This window comes from Ambystoma mexicanum, chromosome 3q (assembly GCF_040938575.1).
Source record: "Ambystoma mexicanum isolate Mex_15411 chromosome 3q, UKY_AmexF1_1, whole genome shotgun sequence".
Classification (NCBI taxonomy): Eukaryota; Metazoa; Chordata; class Amphibia; order Caudata; family Ambystomatidae; genus Ambystoma; species Ambystoma mexicanum.
In genome coordinates this window covers 1,238,012,349-1,238,029,540 of record NC_090926.1, presented here as the reverse complement: position 1 = coordinate 1,238,029,540, position 17,192 = coordinate 1,238,012,349, and positions in this window count along the sequence as shown.

Below are 17,192 nucleotides of genomic sequence, written 5' to 3'. Positions count from 1 at the left end.
CGGCAAGGGCAAAGCCATTCCTAGAAGACAGTAAGCGGGCAGGTGGCAAGGGCAAAGCCATTCCTAGAAGACAGTAAGCGGGAAACAAGACTTCTTCATTTCAGTATGTCCCTCTAGAGGGGCACTCATGGCTGGGCAATAGCACGCTCAAAAGGGCCCTCAAGTGGTCAAAGATGAAACTGCAGGAGAAAGGAGCATTTCTTGCAAGAGTGTGAGTGAAATGATCATGTGATGACGTCGATGTGAAGGGGGGGTGATGAGATTAAAAGGCACGTGACCTCATCTGCCATTTCAACTACTCCATGACTCTTTCATCTGCTGGCACTAAGCCATTTGTATCAGTCTCAGGACCTGATGATGTCCAATACGGTGTACGTGCCTTGTGCCTCACAGTAGGTAAAGAGGTGGGGGCGTGGGAGGCGTTGGGAAGGGAGCAAACCCATCCCACCCCCCTAGGCACTTTAGAGTGAGAAGAGTTCTATTAAAAGACCTATAATAGCCCAGGGGGGTGTCCTAAAGGTCCCCACACGATCATAATATTAAATGCAATTTAGACGTTTAAATATAGTGCGCCTATATAAGTAGACGCCATTTTGAAGACATTAAATAGTCACAGCCGAAGCATGGGGCCTGCATGGCCATGCAGTTTTTAGCGGGTTAGACACAGGACGCAAGCCTGAAGGGAAAATCTGAACAGTTCCAAGCACTGGCGAGAGAGGCCCATGCTGCTAACTTCCACAGAAACCCCCCTTTGTTCTAAAATTGTTGCCAATATGTTAGTTCTAATAAAGAATTTGCCCTGCAAGGCCACGAGACAGTACTGGCCTGCCCTGGTGTACGTGTTATCGCAGACAGGCCAAAGCAGGCCTGCGACCCCTACCCAACGAACCATGAGTTATAGCCCCTACAACTGTCCCAGTTCTAAGACCCCTGAATTCCAAGATACCAGTTGACGCCAGACCCCTGACCATAAACCAATCCACCATAAAAGATCTAAGAGCATTGTAAGGAACTCATGGTGGCAACAGTAAAAACAGACACAAGTGATCACATTTCAAGGGTGTTTATTAAACTGTATAGGTACGTTGGAAAAACAACTAATCTAAACCTAAATCTAAGATGGGAGCATGCACCGACCATCAAAGGAAAATAAGGCAGTCCGAGTTGGGTTGTGTTAAATAAAAAGGGCCTATACTAAGAAACCTATTGCCAAAGCTTACCACTAATACAGAAAGGGTGAGGGGTGGTTTTCAAGAAAAGGAAGAAAAGTTCTCCAATAATGAGTCAGGATGCGGTAGCCGGGGTCTCCCTTGCCCACGTTTTGAGCACGGGGTAAAGTGGGATCTCGGAGCACAGCACACACTCGAGCTTCCCCAGCACGAGTCAAGAGTTCTGTTCCAGTCTATCAGGAGCCTCGATGGCCAAGCCTCGTTTCCCTTGAAAGTCTCTTGCTCAATTAACAAAACAAAAGTGTCTTCAACAAAATGAAAGTTTGTGTCCTGGTATCACTTAGGGTGAAGATTCTTCACCCCTGGGTCCCCCTCTTCCATGCGCTGACCCTTCACAATTCCTATGTCATAAATCAATAACAGTTCCTTCTTCTTAATGGATTTAGGGTGATGGCTTGTAACGTTTACCTCTGGTGCCCTGCAGGAGTGCCTGGTCCGGTACGCCAGATGTATGGTTCTGGGTCGTGGCTGTGGCGATCCAACCCACTCCTTCCCAACCGGTCAACTGATGGCAACTGGCCAGCGTACGGTTAGGTTGGGAGTGATTTAGGGTTCCTGGTGTGGTGATTCTCGAGGTGGACCCTCTGGATGGACGGATCTGCAGGTAAGTAACAGAGGGTAAGCTTTTGGGTCTAGGTGCTTCTCCGTCTCCCCCCCCCTAGTCTCCCCAAAGCATACTGGCTAGTAGGCTGATTGGGTAGGTACTCACCTTGGCGCTTTGTAGCCGGCTAAGGATGCAACCCCTGCTGGCATCTGTCTCCCAGTTACTTCACTGCGAGTGGAGGCCCAGTCCTGCTGCAGCGCACTGGATGCCGATGTGTGGAGGTTCCTGTTCTTGATGCGTCTAGTAGCAATTTCCCGCGCTTGTGTTAATGTCCAGAGCGGTCCCTGCTTTTGCTGTGCTGTGTAGCAATGTCCAGCGCCTTGTAGTGGCTTTCAGAGCGATTCCTACTTATGATGCGCTATGTAACAAGTCCGGTGCTCTATAGAATGTCCGGTGCCTTATTAGAGCCGACTTTTTGTGGTCAAAAGTGGCTAGTTGCTTCTTGTTGCTGTGTTACGCCGTGCCCCACTCCTGTGACTAAATGCTATGGCTTGATTTGTGTTTCACCGCTGTAAGAGGGAGAGAGGGGCGGGAGCTGCAGGGACAGCTGACAGCTGCCCCCGGATCGCTGCCAAAGGTAAGCGGGGGTCTGAGGGATGGCGGGAGGTGCTGGAGGAACTATGCGCTCCGTTGTTGATTTAGGCAAGTTGTTTATTCCCCCTAGATGCTTCAGCCGTGAAACTGAGAAAACTCAGGAGCCGTTCAGGTAGGAGGAGCAGCAGCGAGGGCTTCAGGCTCCACGTTGGTTGCACATGGAGGTTCGTAAGGCAGAGCAAGCGTTACGCTGCCTGTCTCTACAGCTGGAGAGTATGCTAAACCCTGGGTGTTGCCCAGGGAGGGGCTTATATGTCCCTGGGCTACACCCAGCACCACTAGACCACCAGGGACACTTGTGGAGGGGTTTGCCAGGAGCCATGTTGGGGGCCATTTTGGAGGCGGCATGCCCACCACTATACTGCAGCCTGTGCCAGCCTGCCAACCCCAATGTCCAGACCTTACCAACGCTGGGGATTCTGCTAGGGATCATGACATGGCTTCACCCCTGGATCTCCCTCGTTCTGGCTCGGATCCCTCTTGACTGTTGGCCTCCCTCCACTGGGTTCACTATGACTTTCAACAAATCTTCCTTTATCGTTTTCATACAAAGTCCTTTCAACTGTTCACTGTGAACCTTCCTTTCTCGGGTTCACTTGATCAGGGTGCTACTGGCTCACCCCTGGGTCCCACTCTTGCGGGCGCAGACCCCTCTCAACGTTCAGCCTCCCTCCTCCAGGTTCACTATGGCTATCTTTTCACTCCTAAATCTTAATGTCTTTTTAAACAGTTCCTGTGGACATCCCTTAGCCAGATTCACGTTTGTCAACACAATGTTTCTTGGGACTTTAGACTTTGCCCCTTCTCATCAGCATCCCTTTTCCGGGTTCACTCTTGCCAACTTCACCTGCACTTTTACTTTCAATGTTTATGGGATTCACTTCCCTTGCTTTCTCATGTGGCGGGATTCACTTCCCTTACTTTCTTTATAGTTCTTAGTTCAAAGGTTTCGACTGTACAGGAATTTTGCTTGACCTCCTGTATGACCACTTTGACCTATCTTGGTGGCTCTCATACGGCAATCTGGTATCTGGAGTTTTACTCAAATGGGGATGGACCAGGGTTTCTCAGAGTGGTACCGGTCCCCTTCTGCAGCTGGTCTCCCCTTTTCCAATCTTACAGTTCTTTGAAGCTCTTTCATTCAGCCACTTTGTGACTCTCATTCATCATAGCCTGCTTCTTATCGGTTGTCCCCTCGACTCACTGGCTGTGATGAATTGCTTGGCTTTCCTTGTAATTGGAGTCAAGGCCGGTACCACGATAGCAGGAGTCTCCCTCGCTCTGGCTTATCAGCGTCGATACGCTGCGTGTACTGTTGACATCTGCTGTAACACACTTGGGATATAGTCCTCGGTCTTACGATTTCTTCTGCTGAGGTTTCGATGGGTTTTGACTAAAAGGGCAAGGTTGTGTCTCTCCTCGTCAGCCTCTCGATATTCGCTGCCTTTCTCCTCTTCTGATGAACTTTCGGGCCTGGATAACTGTCTCATCGGGCGGTCTGCCTTGCTCGTACTGTGCTCTCTTGCTCCACCTTTTATCCCTGTCGTGAAAAGGAAGAGCCGTCAGGTGTGTGCGATTTAAGTGAATTGCCTGACTTTGCCTGACCCTTGTGTCGGGACATGTCAGATAAACAATTTTAATGTTAGTGCCTTCTCGTCACTGTGCAAACATGTGTTTGTGTCGGGAAGAAAGGGTTTGGAAAGCAAACGGGAGTGACCGGCATTAATATCAGAAAATAACCATGGGGGATTTTGGGAACGGTAGTGTTTTATCTGCATAGATGGGGTGTCCGGGAAAGAATAGTCAGAGGGATGTGGAGAAGAACAATTGGGAATATGTGGGCCAGGAACAGGGTAACAGGGATTCTGGGAAAGATGGTTTCTGGGTGCAATGGGGCTTGTGTTCCTTGGGGATTTGCTGGATATGGAGGAATATCAGAGAAAGGAGGATTCTCAGTGTTGAGGCGTTTGAGGTTTGGAATCCTAGTGGCTTGGCTATATCCGGAGGGATCGTTGGATCCCGGCCAGAAGTATTCACTAAGAGGAAGGGAGGTAGATGTCCTCGGAGGTCTTGTTTTCCTCTCCCTCTTCCTCGGTATAGTACCGTGCCTCGCCTGGTGTCCTTCCCTGAGCACAAGCTCGGTTTCCCCTTTCCAAGTGATATTCTCTCTTCCGTCCACCCTCGTGGTTGGGGTCTGAGAGCATTGGTCCTTCCCAAGCCACCCGAATAAGGGATTCTCAGGGCTGGCTAGGGAGAATACCCTCAGGTTTCTCCCAGCATGGTCGTCCCACCTTTATTTCATAATGACATGGTTTGTAATGCGAGGTACTTGGAGGGATAAATTGTAGTTAATAAAACAAGGGTGGAAGCCTTGGAAGCCGAGAGACGTGATCAGGATCAGTGAAGTATGTGTGGGATAGCGTGACCTCAAGACTGCCACGGTGCCAGCCTTTGAGCATGCCAGGTGCACTGTATAATGATAGAGTAGCACTATTTACAAATGTAGCTAAATGCTTCTTTGGCCTTGGTTCCCTGGACACGCTGAGCCCAGCAGAGCCCACGTGATGGAAGACGAACAGACTGGGCTGGGACCAATGGCCTGGCATCCCCTATAGAGCAGGCCGACCATGTATAGGGTCGCACAAACGAGCCACGCGGGTTTCAACTATATGTAATGACGATATCTGTGATGCTGTGTTACTTTTTAAGCTTCTGCTTGTACCCTTTTTTATCAGAACATTCCATGGCAGCAGAGTTCTTTGCTGACGCACTTATTTTTGTAGAAATAAAACTTGTTGTAGGGTTTCTTGGGCCTTTTTCCTGAGCGTGTTGTATTTTTTCTGGTGTGAGCGTTAGGGGCCTGCCTTCAGGGGGAATGATTCCAAAAAGGAGGAAAGGCCTTTAAATCCTTCTGCATTCACATGAGATGTTGCTATGTCAGGAAAACTGTGCTTCTACCAGTGCATGCAGCAGAGTGCAAGGTTGTCAAGTTATGTGGCGGTCAAACCCAGCAATATTCTCTATAGGTTGGTGTATTCAATTCTAGTCACTCACGACTACAACTCCCAATATGCAATGGATGGAGAAATGAAAGCCCAGGACTGGAGTGCTTCAGACAACACATAGTCATCTGGTAATACTCTGTAGAGCTAGAGTTAAATGTTCAAGGCGTTTAAACTCAGATTCAACCCCAGATGTAATGACCTCCAGAGGCCTAGGGGGCAACATCTGAATGGCAAGGAAACGGAATTCCATCGAAAGCCCTGGAAGTGCCCGAAAGAAGCGTTGCTCGAGCAGACAGCACTACGTTCCCATTGACAGGCGTGAGAAGATCACCCATCCCAAGGCCCCCATGCTCTCCCGTGTCAGCCATGAATAACTCTTACACTCCTGGGAGTTCAAGATGGCCCCTGCCTGCTAGGGGCGAGTATACATAGCACAGCCAACCCAAAGGTCTCAGGCTACCCTATGTCAAGTGCAAGGTCCTCACCCAGGTCACAGATGCCAAATTGCCCCATATCAAGGTTGAGCAGCTCAGTCAGCACAGAGATGTCTGACTGTCGCCTGGCAGGTGTCAATAGTTACTCAATCCACAGACCTCGAGGTGTCCCACAAAATCAGCTCCTTCAGTCCTGACAGGTGCATTCTGGGAACTGTGGCAATTCATTTTTTTAACGGGGAGAGAAAACACTAAGTCCCAGAATCCAAAGAAAATCCAGAGTAGATGAGCTGCCCATGCCTGACAAGAACCAACTAAGTCTCCCAGGACCCCCCCCCCCCCCTGGTTATTTGCATATTTCAAGTAACTTTGGGTCTCACCCAAAGTTACTAGGAGAATCCAGACGTGGACCCCTTGCTCACTATTCTTAGAGAGGCACAGCTCCACCCTACTGATGAGGTCCAACCAGGCCGAAACACGTGTCTGGGGTTGCTGTTGGCACTCTTGTTCAGAGGAGAATTGCCTAGCATTTCGGTGCTGGACTGCCCCAGGGCAGGACAAACACTGATATGTTTGGGATATTTCTTCTCTGTGAAAGATAGTGAGCTAAAGTCTCTTGTACCCAGGTCTCATGTCTGGCAGAGAGTCTCCCAGGACCCCCCCCCCCCCCCTTGTTATTTGCAAGAACGAATTTAAGACCAGGAGAGCCCAAAGACTGAATGAACACAGAGACAGATCTCCCTTCCAGAGGGCCCAAGCACTGCGTTGGCATGGAGACAAGCCACACTTCCGCTCTTCAGAGGCATTTTGCTATTAGAATCAAGCCATCAGGGGCTCCAGTCCAGTAAACCTCTGAGTCAGGTGATCAAGACTTTCTCAAAGATGCTAAAGGGATCCTAAACCCCGACGAGCAGATCCCAAAACCTGCTGAGCTCAATCATCCCTCCAGGGATGCAAAATCCAGCTGAGCCATAGCACCCCTCAAGCGATCCCAAATCATCTAACCTATATCACCCAGCTGAGCTAGATCACTTCCTACAAGGATCCCACAGCCAGCAGAGCTAGATCACTTCCTACAAAGATCCCAATACAAGCAGATCTATCTCACAGCCTTCGGAGATCCCACTCTAGCTGAGCTATTCAACCTCCTACAAGGATCCCCTAGCCAGCTGCGCTTTATCACTTCCTACAAAGATCCCGAAACGAGCAGCCTTCGGAGATCTCACTCTAGCCAAGCTATTCGACCCTACTACAAGGATCCCATAGCCAGCAGAGCTAGATCTGAATCCTGAAACGAGCAGCTCTATCTCACAGCCTTAGGAGATCCCATTCTAGCTGAGCTATTCGATCCCACTACAAGGATCCCACAGCCAGCAGAGCTATATCACTTCCTACAAGGATCCTGAAATGAGCAGATCTATCACAGCGTTAGGAGATTCTACTCTAGCTGAGCTATTCGACCCCACTATAAGGATCCCCTAGCCAACTATATAATATAGTTATATAGAGCTATATAACTTCCTACAAAGATCCCGAAATGAGCAGATCTATCTCACAGCCTTCGGAGATCCCACTCTAGCCGAGCTATTTGACCCCACTATAAGGATCCCCTAGCCAACTGAGCTATATCACCTTCTACAAATCTCCCAAAACGAAAGAAGCTAGGTCACCTGTTCAAGGGATCCCAAATATTCAGCGATCACACCCTCTCATTGAGCCCCCACACCAGAGCTCAGTCTCCCATACAATCATCCCAAAACCAGAAGAGCTGTGTGACCCCCTCAAAAGACCCCAGCATTATATTGACAGGTATGTTCCAATGAGCAGGGTCCTTTGACAAGTTTACATTTTAGGCAGCCGGTGGGGGAGGATCAGGAGACTCTGGGTGCCAGGGGGTGCTGCCTGCTCCTTGATGCAAACCATAGAGGCAGTACACAGCAGGGCACCCCCCTTAATCTATCTCCGCTACCCAACCCCTTGTGCCAGGGAATACCACTGATTGCAGCCAGGGACTAGGACACACTCGTACCGGCAGTTCATAGACCTCATCCATGGGGAGGCAGTGAAAACAAAATTCACAGAGGAGATCATGCAGGACTGCTTACGGTATGGTGGCAACCCTGACCACAGGTATTAGACAGCTGGCGGCCTGGGAGACCGGGGAACTGCATAGATAAATAAAGAGGAGATTGGTTGTGAAAGAAGTGCCTGATGACTCTGCATGGCCCTAAAATGTTGGACTTAATGGATGGATAATCAAGTCATTACCCAGCATGGAGAAGAGGGACACCAAGAACTCATGAGAACGGTGATGGGAAATGGGAAACGGACACTTTATCAATCCAGAAACACGCAGTTAATCAAGAAATGGTTCAAACAATCTAGGGAACTATTGAAACATTCACAACAGGATGAGCAGTATAACATGGAGGCAGAGGGATCCAGAGTTTAAGGGAGGTGGAGCGGCTGCCCAGAAAGGTGGAACGGCCATCCAGAGAAGTGGAACAGCAGTCTAGGGAGGTGAAGCAGATGTCCAGGGTGGTGGAGCAGCAGTCCAGAGAAGTGGAACAGCAGGGCAAGGAGGTCGAGTGGCAGTCCAGAGAGGTGGAACGCAGGCCAGGAAGGTGGAATGGAAGTCCAGAGAAGTGGAACAGCAGTGCAAGGAGGTGGAACTGCAGTCCAGGGAGGTGGAACGCAGGCCAGGAAGGTGGAACGCAGGCCAGGAAGGTGGAACGCAGGCCAGGAAGGTGGAATGCAGGCCAGGAAGGTGGAACGGCAGTCTAGGGAGGTGGAAATGCAGTCCAGGGAGGTGAAGTGGCAGTCCAGGGAGGTGGACCGGCAGTCTAGGGAGGTGGAAATGCAGTCCAGGGAGGTGAAGTGGCAGTCCAGGGAGGTGGAGCAGCAGTCCAGGGAGGTGGAATGGAAGTCCAGAGAAGTGGAACAGCAGTGCAAGGAGGTGGAACTGCAGTCCAGAGAGGTGGAACGCAGGTCAGGAAGGTGGAACACCAGTCCAGAGAAGTGGAACAGCAGTGCAAGGAGGTGGAACTGCAGTCCAGGGAGGTGGAACGCAGGCCAGGAAGGTGGAACGCAGGCCAGGAAGGTGGAACGGCCGTCCAGAGAAGTGGACAGGCAGTCTAGGGAGGTGGAACTGCAGTCCAGGGAGGTGAAGTGGCAGTCCAGGGAGGTGAAGTGGCAGTCCAGGGAGGTGAAGTGGCAGTCCAGGGAGGTGAAGTGGCAGTCCAGAGAGGTGGAGTGGCAGTCCGGGGAAGTGAAAGGGAAGTCCAGGGGCGTGGGGTAGTCAGTGAGGGACAGACCAAGAGCTCCAAGAGCTACAACTCAGTCCCTCTCACTAGCCGAGCAGCTAGGAGAGCCTGCTGCAGAGAGCCTGCTGCAGAGAGCACCAAGAAGAGGTGGTCTGGCTTCTGTGCTGAGAGTTATAACCCAGCCACTGGCAGAGGCCAGCGATTGCCAGAGAAGTAGCTCTAGCCAAATGGGGGCTAAAATGCAGAACCCGGCAGAGCCCAGAAGATCAGAACTTGTGTGGGCTCAGGCTTACAAGGCGACCCTCGGCTGGAGGGTGAGAGTAACTCCAGTCTGACAAGCACCCGGGCAGCCTTTTAGGAAAGCGGAAAAGACAAGTTCTTGCTGGTAGGCGAGCAGTGCAACAACTTCCCAGACCCAGGAAGGCGACCAGGGTAACAATATCTAAACCAAAAACCAACCCGGAAGGAACTACAGAGCTGGACGCTCTATTCCAGGAACTACTTTGAGACTCGGCAATTCGGGATTTGGACATGGAGGAATTTGGGCTCGGACATTAGGTCTTCTTTGGAGTAAACAGTGTCCTACATTTCTTGGGTGTACCTCCACCTTGACAGCTGATCTGGCCCCTTTGAGAAGTAGTTTCATACCACAAGCCCTGTAGAAGTTTAGCCCATCCTAAATCCCACCAGGAAATAACCCTAAAACATGAATAAAAAATAAAATATATATATATACGTATATATATATATATATATATATTTTTTATGTTTGAGCCTATAGTTCAATTAATGAACTTTTACCCAAATTAGAAAATTACATAAAGGTCATGTACATTTTCTTTGAACGTATATATTCAATTGATAATTCATAGTAAACCATTGCAGCCACAAATCTAACCCGTCTCCATAAAAACATATTTAGATCTTCAGATCTGTTAATAACAATTCTTCACGCAAGATCATTCCTGCTTAGAGATTTAGACGGTTCACAGAATTCACTACCGCAATGGTCGAAAGGTGCAGATCGGCCACTATATAAAATAGCAATTCACTTTCCCCGATAGCAGTTGATAGTGGGTTTCAAACTTATTAGCAAATCGTACCCTCAGTTCTTGGATACAATCCGTCAGCAGATCTCTCCGAGTTTCTATTGAATTAGAGCATTAGCTACAGTTATGATTAAATGCTTTATCCGTAGAACAAATTCCCCAAACTTTGCGTGTGAGGAGCCGGTTAAACCTCACTCTTAAAAAGGTATTTCTAAATTTAGAGCTAGACAATTTACCAGATATTTAGGAATGACATTGAAATCTTTGGTCTCGTATTTAAAATTTTCAAAGATTTTATAAAACACGATCTTACGCTCCTTTCCTGAGAGGACCAAGTAGTGATCGGAGACCAGTGGGGCCACCTGGCCTTCCTCCATCCAGTTCTACTGTCTCATGCGATGCACTGATTACTTAGCGAAGCCAGCAATGCTAACAGTGATTGCTCCCATCCCCATCTTTATCCATGTCACCCAACACCGCCCACACACCATCACAGGACCCCCTAGAATCTTGCATTGGGAAATGGAGTCAGACTCGCTTCCAGGTAAACGTCCTACATCACTGAAACCCCAAAGTCCACCATTTACCAGCCATACGGCAGTGATCAGGTGAACATGTTAACAAATTCATAAAAAGCATGGGCAGCAATTATCCAAAGATCATTGGTCAGGCTTCGATCAGAGCGCAGAGGGATCCCCTTCTCTCTCCAGAAAGGCCTGCCTTTAACTACCAAGCTGGATATTACCGTCATTAAGAACAGAACGAAAAATCCAAACAGGCTTGTGGCAATTTTTTAAAAATAAGATGGTGAGACGGTGAATAGATTCAAAAAGATAATTTTTTCACATTGGTTTTCAGGTGGTCCGGAAACCATAATCTATGTTATGTGGATATAAAACTTGTGTTCTAACTTGGGACAAGGCAGGACTGGCCATTCATGTACTGTGTTATTTCATCTCATCCCGAGTCCAGTCTCTCATCTAGCTACAGAAACTATGACTCCAACTTCCAGGAATCAAAGGAAAGAGAAGGACCGTGTGTGGAGTGAGGTTAGGATTCAGCCCTTCACTGGTTTGCATCCGGTGCTAGCAACTTTCCTTCCATATTCCAGGATTCAGCACTTCACTGGTTTGCATCTAGCACTAGGAACATTGCCTCCAGGTTCCGGGATTCAGCACTTCACTGGTTTGCATCTAGCACTAGGAACATTGCCTCCAGGTTCCGGGATTCAGCACTTCACTGGTTTGCATCTAGCACTAGGAACATTGCCTCCAGGTTCCGGGATTCAGCACTTCACTGGTTTGCATCTAGCACTAGGAATCTGCGGTCCTGGTTCCGGGATTCAGCCCTTCACTGGTTTGCATCCAGTGCTTGCAACTTCCCCTCCATATTCCGAGACTTGCGACTTCACTGGTTTGCATCCGGTGCTAGCAACTTTCCCTCCATATTCCGGGACTTGGCACGTTATTGGTTTGCATCTAGCACTAGGAATCTGCTGTCCTGGTTCCGGGATTCAGCACTTCACTGGTTTGCATCTAGCAGTAGGAACATTGCCTCCAGGTTCCGGGATTCAGCACTTCACTGGTTTGCAGCTAGCACTAGGAACATTGCCTCCAGGTTCCGGGATACAGCACTTCACTGGTTTACATCTAGCACTAGGAACATTGCCTCCAGATTTCGGGATTCAGCACTTCACTGGTTTGCATCTAGCACTAGGAACATTGCCTCCAGGTTCCGGGATACAGCACTTCACTGGTTTGCATCTAGCACTAGGAACATTGCCTCCAGGTTCCGGGATTCAGCACTTCATTGGTTTGCATCTAGCACTAGGAACATTGCCTCCAGGTTCCGGGATTCAGCACTTCACTGGTTTGCAGCTAGCACTAAGAACATTGCCTCCAGGTTCCGGGATTCAGCACTTCACTGGTTTGCATCTAGCACTAGGAACATTGCCTCCAGGTTCCGGGATTCAGCACTTCACTGGTTTGCATCTAGCACTAGGAACATTGCCTCCAGGTTCCATGATTCAGCACTTCACTGGTTTGCATCTAGCACTAGGAACATTGCCTCCAGGTTCCGGGATTCAGCACTTCACTGGTTTGCAGCTGGCACTAGGAACATTGCCTCCAGGTTCCGGGATACAGCACTTCACTGGTTTGCATTTAGCACTAGGAACTTTGCCCCCAGGTTCCAGGATACAGCACTTCACTGGTTTGCATCTAGCACTAGGAACATTGCCTCCAGGTTCCGGGATTCAGCACTTCACTGGTTTGCATCTAGCACTAGGAACATTGCCTCCAGGTTCCGGGATTCAGCACTTCACTGGTTTGCATCTAGCACTAGGAACATTGCCTCCAGGTTCCGGGATTCAGCACTTCACTGGTTTGCAGCTAGCACTAAGAACATTGCCTCCAGGTTCCGGGATTCAGCACTTCACTGGTTTGCATTTAGCACTAGGAACATTGCCTCCAGGTTCCAGGATTCAGCACTTCACTGGTTTGCATCTAGCACTAGGAACATTGCCTCCAGGTTCCGCGATTCAGCACTTCACTGGTTTGCGTCTAGCACTAGGAACATTGCCTCCAGGTTCCGGGATACAGCACTTCACTGGTTTGCATTTAGCACTAGGAACATTGCCTCCAGGTTCCAGGATTCAGCACTTCACTGGTTTGCGTCTAGCACTAGGAACATTGCCTCCAGGTTCCGGGATTCAGCACTTCACTGGTTTGCAGCTGGCACTAGGAACATTGCCTCCAGGTTCCGGGATACAGCACTTCACTGGTTTGCATTTAGCACTAGGAACTTTGCCCCCAGGTTCCAGGATACAGCACTTCACTGGTTTGCATCTAGCACTAGGAACATTGCCTCCAGGTTCCGGGATTCAGCACTTCACTGGTTTGCATTTAGCACTAGGAACATTGCCCCCAGGTTCCGGGATACAGCACTTCACTGGTTTGCATTTAGCACTAGCAACATTGCCCCCAGGTTCCGGGATACAGCACTTCACTGGTTTGCAGCTAGCACTAGGAACATTGCCCCCAGGTTCCGGGATTCAGCACTTTGCATCTGCTGCTAGGACCTTGCCATCCAGGTTTCTGGGATTCAATGCTTCTCAACTCAATGTCCTTCACAGACGTTGCTCCTGACTCTCTCCTCTGCACCGCCTGTCCAGTGATAGTTGCTCTACTCGGGTCCTGCCGTAATTACCTACACTCCTCTCCCGGACCTTCTCGTTCTGTAACACTCTCACAGTGACTGGTGTCCGTGAACCTCACTCTGCTCCCAGGCCGCATCATTCCTTCGCACTCACGGTGACTGGTGTCCATGAACCTCACTCTACTCCTGGCCCACTCATCACAGTGACTGGTGTCTGTGAACCTCACTCTACTCCTGGCCCTTCTCCCTCCTTCTCACTCATCACAGTGACTGGTGTCTGTGAACCTCACTCCACTCCCAGGCCTTCTCACTCATTGCCCCCTCTCTTTCTGGACGCCTCACTTCTGGCCTATGTCCCCTGGCCCGTTCCCGTTACCATCTACCACTGTAAAAAATCTGGGGGGTAAGCTATCCTCTTCCCTTCTGATGGCAGATCAGGTTGCGGCCGTCAGTAAAGTCGGCCATTTTAAATTTGAGTGCTAAGGAAGGCTCTCCCTTTCATCCCACCTCAAATTCTTGCCAAGTAGTCGCCACAGTGGTTCGTAGTGCAGTAGACTACTGCAATTCCTCCTACCTTGGCCAACCTGTCTACCTGATAAACAGACTCCAGCTGCTGCAGAATGCCGCAGCTAGAGCTATTCTTCGCCCCCCCTCCCGGGCTCATATGACCCCTTTGCTCAGACAGCTGCACTGGCTTTCGCTGGAGAAGCGAATTCTGTTTAAGTCTCTGCGCATCGTCCACCGGGCCATCTATAAACAGGGAGCAGAATATCTTCATGAAAAGTTCTCCCAATACGTTCCTTCCCGTCCACTTCGTTCTCAGTCTGCTCTCCTGCTACTAGGCCCTCGGGTCAGACTTTCAGGACAGGGTGACACGCTTTCTCTGTAGTGGCAGCGAGGTCTAGGAACAAGCTAACAATCATTTTACGAGCTACTGCTGACCATCTCATTTTCTGTCGCTCGTTGAAAACATTGCTCTTTTAGGCTCCTTCTCTGTTGCTGACCCTTTGTTGCCTTCAGCGCCAAGATGCCCCCGGGCGATCGTGCGCTTTATGAATAAATGTAAAATAACAGTGACAGGTTTCATTGAACCTCACTCCACTCCCAGGCTGGTGTCTGTGAACCTCATTCCACTCCCAGACCTTCTCATTCTGTCAAACTCTCACAGTGACTGGTGTCCGTGAACCTCACTCTGCTCCCAGGCCGCCTCATTCCTTCGCACTCATAGTGACTGGTGTTCATGAACCTCACTCCACTCCCGGCCCTTCTCACTCATCACAGTGACTGGTGTCCGTGAACCTCACTCCACATCACAGTGACAGGTGTCATTGAACCTCACTCCACTCCCAGGTTGGTGTCTGTGAACCTCACTCCACTACCAGGCCTTCTCATTCTGTCAAACTCTCACAGTGGCGGGTGTCTGTAAACCTCACTCCACTCCCAGTCCTTCTTAATCATCACTGTGACTGGTGTCTGCGAACCTCACTCCACTCCCAGTCCTTCTCACTCATCACTGTGACTGGTGTCTGTGAACCTCACTCCACTCCCAGTCCTTCTTAATCATCACTGTGACTGGTGTCTGTGAACCTCACTTCACTCCCAGTCCTTCTTAATCATCACTGTGATAGGTGTCATTGAACCTCACTCCACTCCCGGCCATTCTCACTCATCACGACTGGTGTCTGTGAACCTCAATCCACTCCCAGGCCTTCTCATTCTGATTGGTGTCCGTGAACCTCACTCTACTCCCAGGCCGCCTCATTCCTTCGCGCTCACAGTGACTGATGTCTGTGAACCTCACTCCACTACCGGGCAGTCTCATTCATCACAGTGAATGGTGTCTGTGAACCTCACTCCACCCCAAGGCCTGCTACTTCCGTCGCACTCATTGCAGTGACTGGTGTCTGTGCACCTCACTCCACTCCCAGGCCTGCTCTTTCCTTCGCACCCATTGCAGTAACTGGTGTCTGTGCACCTCACTCCACTCCCGGCCCTTCTCACTCATCATGACTGGTGTCTGTGAACCTCACTCCACTCCCAGGCCTTCACATTCCTTCTCACTCATCACAGTGACTGGTGTCTGTGCACCTCAGTCCACTCCCAGGCCTTCACATTCTGTCACTCATCACAGTGACTGCAGTCTATGCACCTCACTCCACTCCCGGGCCTTCACATTCCTGCTCTCTCATTGCAGTGACTGGCATCTGTAACCTCACTTCACTCCGAGGCCTTCACATTCCTGCTCTCTCATTGCAGTGACTGGTGTCTGTGAACCTCACTACACTCCCAGCCCTTCTCGTTCCTTCACACTCGCAGTGACTGGTGTCTCTGAACCTCACTCCACTCTCTGGCCTTCTCGTTCCTTCACACTCGCAGTGACTGGTGTCTCTGAACCTCACTCCACTCCCAGGCCTTCACATTCCTTCTCACTCATCACAGTGACTGGTGTCTGTGCACATCACTACACTCCCAGGACTGCTCTTTCCTTCTCACTCATCACAGTGACTGGTGTCTGTGCACCTCACTCCACTCCTAGGCCTGCTCTTTCCTTCTCACTCATCACAGTGACTGGTGTCTGTGCACCTCATCCACTCCCAGGCCTGCTCTTTCCTTTTCACTCATCACAGTGACTGGTGTCTGTGCACCTCACTCCACTCCCAGGCCTGCTCTTTCCTTCTCACTCATCACAGTGACTGGTGTCTGTGCACCTCACTCCACTCCCAGGCCTGCTCTTTCCTTCTCACTCACCACGGTGACTGGTGTCTGTGCACCTCACTCCACTCCTGCTGTCTGAGTGTGGTGCTCCTCTTGTCCTTCCTGGTTCCATGACTGATGGCAGTTGTGCTTTCTCTTCTCACTCTGTGGTCTCCGTTTCACCACGGCTTCCGGCGTTCTCTGGCGATGCATCTCCTTATGGATTTTTGAATCCCTGCTCTGATTCACAGAGCCACAGCCGGTGTCACCTGACCATAGAAAGAGGGAAAGCATCTGTCCAGTAGAGGTTACTTCACCGAAGTGCTGCAACATAGGAGCATCCCAAAGGAGCCAAATGCTTCCGCCTAAACATAGGGAGTTTGGAGGAACCAGAACTGATGCAAAGGACCAAGAGCTCCACTTTGAAGTACAGTGACCCCATGGAGGCCATCTTGCCAATGGACGTGGGCGGCGCAGGCGGCATGGCCAATGAGTGGCACAAGACGCAGCTATGCTTTGGAAGGCAATCGCCCGTATTGAGTACATTGCATCACCAAATGCGCTAGGAAGCCTTACATGAATAACATCATGCAACCCGTTATTTTTATTTTTGTATTGGTTTTATATGGTTCTGGAATACAGAAAACCTTTTGCCCTTTCGCAGTTTATACTGCAATTATTTTCATTCAAGTCCAATCTTAATATTTATTAAACTAGTCCCCATTACTTCGTTTCGTCCTTTAATGCTCCGATAATTGCAAAAAGATTTATTAGCAATTTTACTAGTGCCAAAGTGAGCGGGATTTGGTTCCCCAAGAGAAGTTCTCGCCACCCGTCTTCCATAGATTTTGAGCCATAGTTTTTGGTCAAGTCTGTCATGAGGGTTAATCTTGTAGCCTTCATCGCGGAACAGAATAAAACCAGGTATTTTAATGACTCTTGTGACTCATCTTCCTGACACAATCTACAAATTACTCCACCTCTTCAACTCAATATTTACCTGGTAGGCAACGGATTAAATCGGAATCTCATGAATTGATCTCGGTAGTACCAATTAGGGAACAGCTGGAGATAGTTTGGTAGCGAGTTCAATCTTCTTGCTTCTTGGAAAGGTTTCCCATAGAGTTTTAAGGGCTCTTTCCTCCTGGGTTGTGATCCAATCCT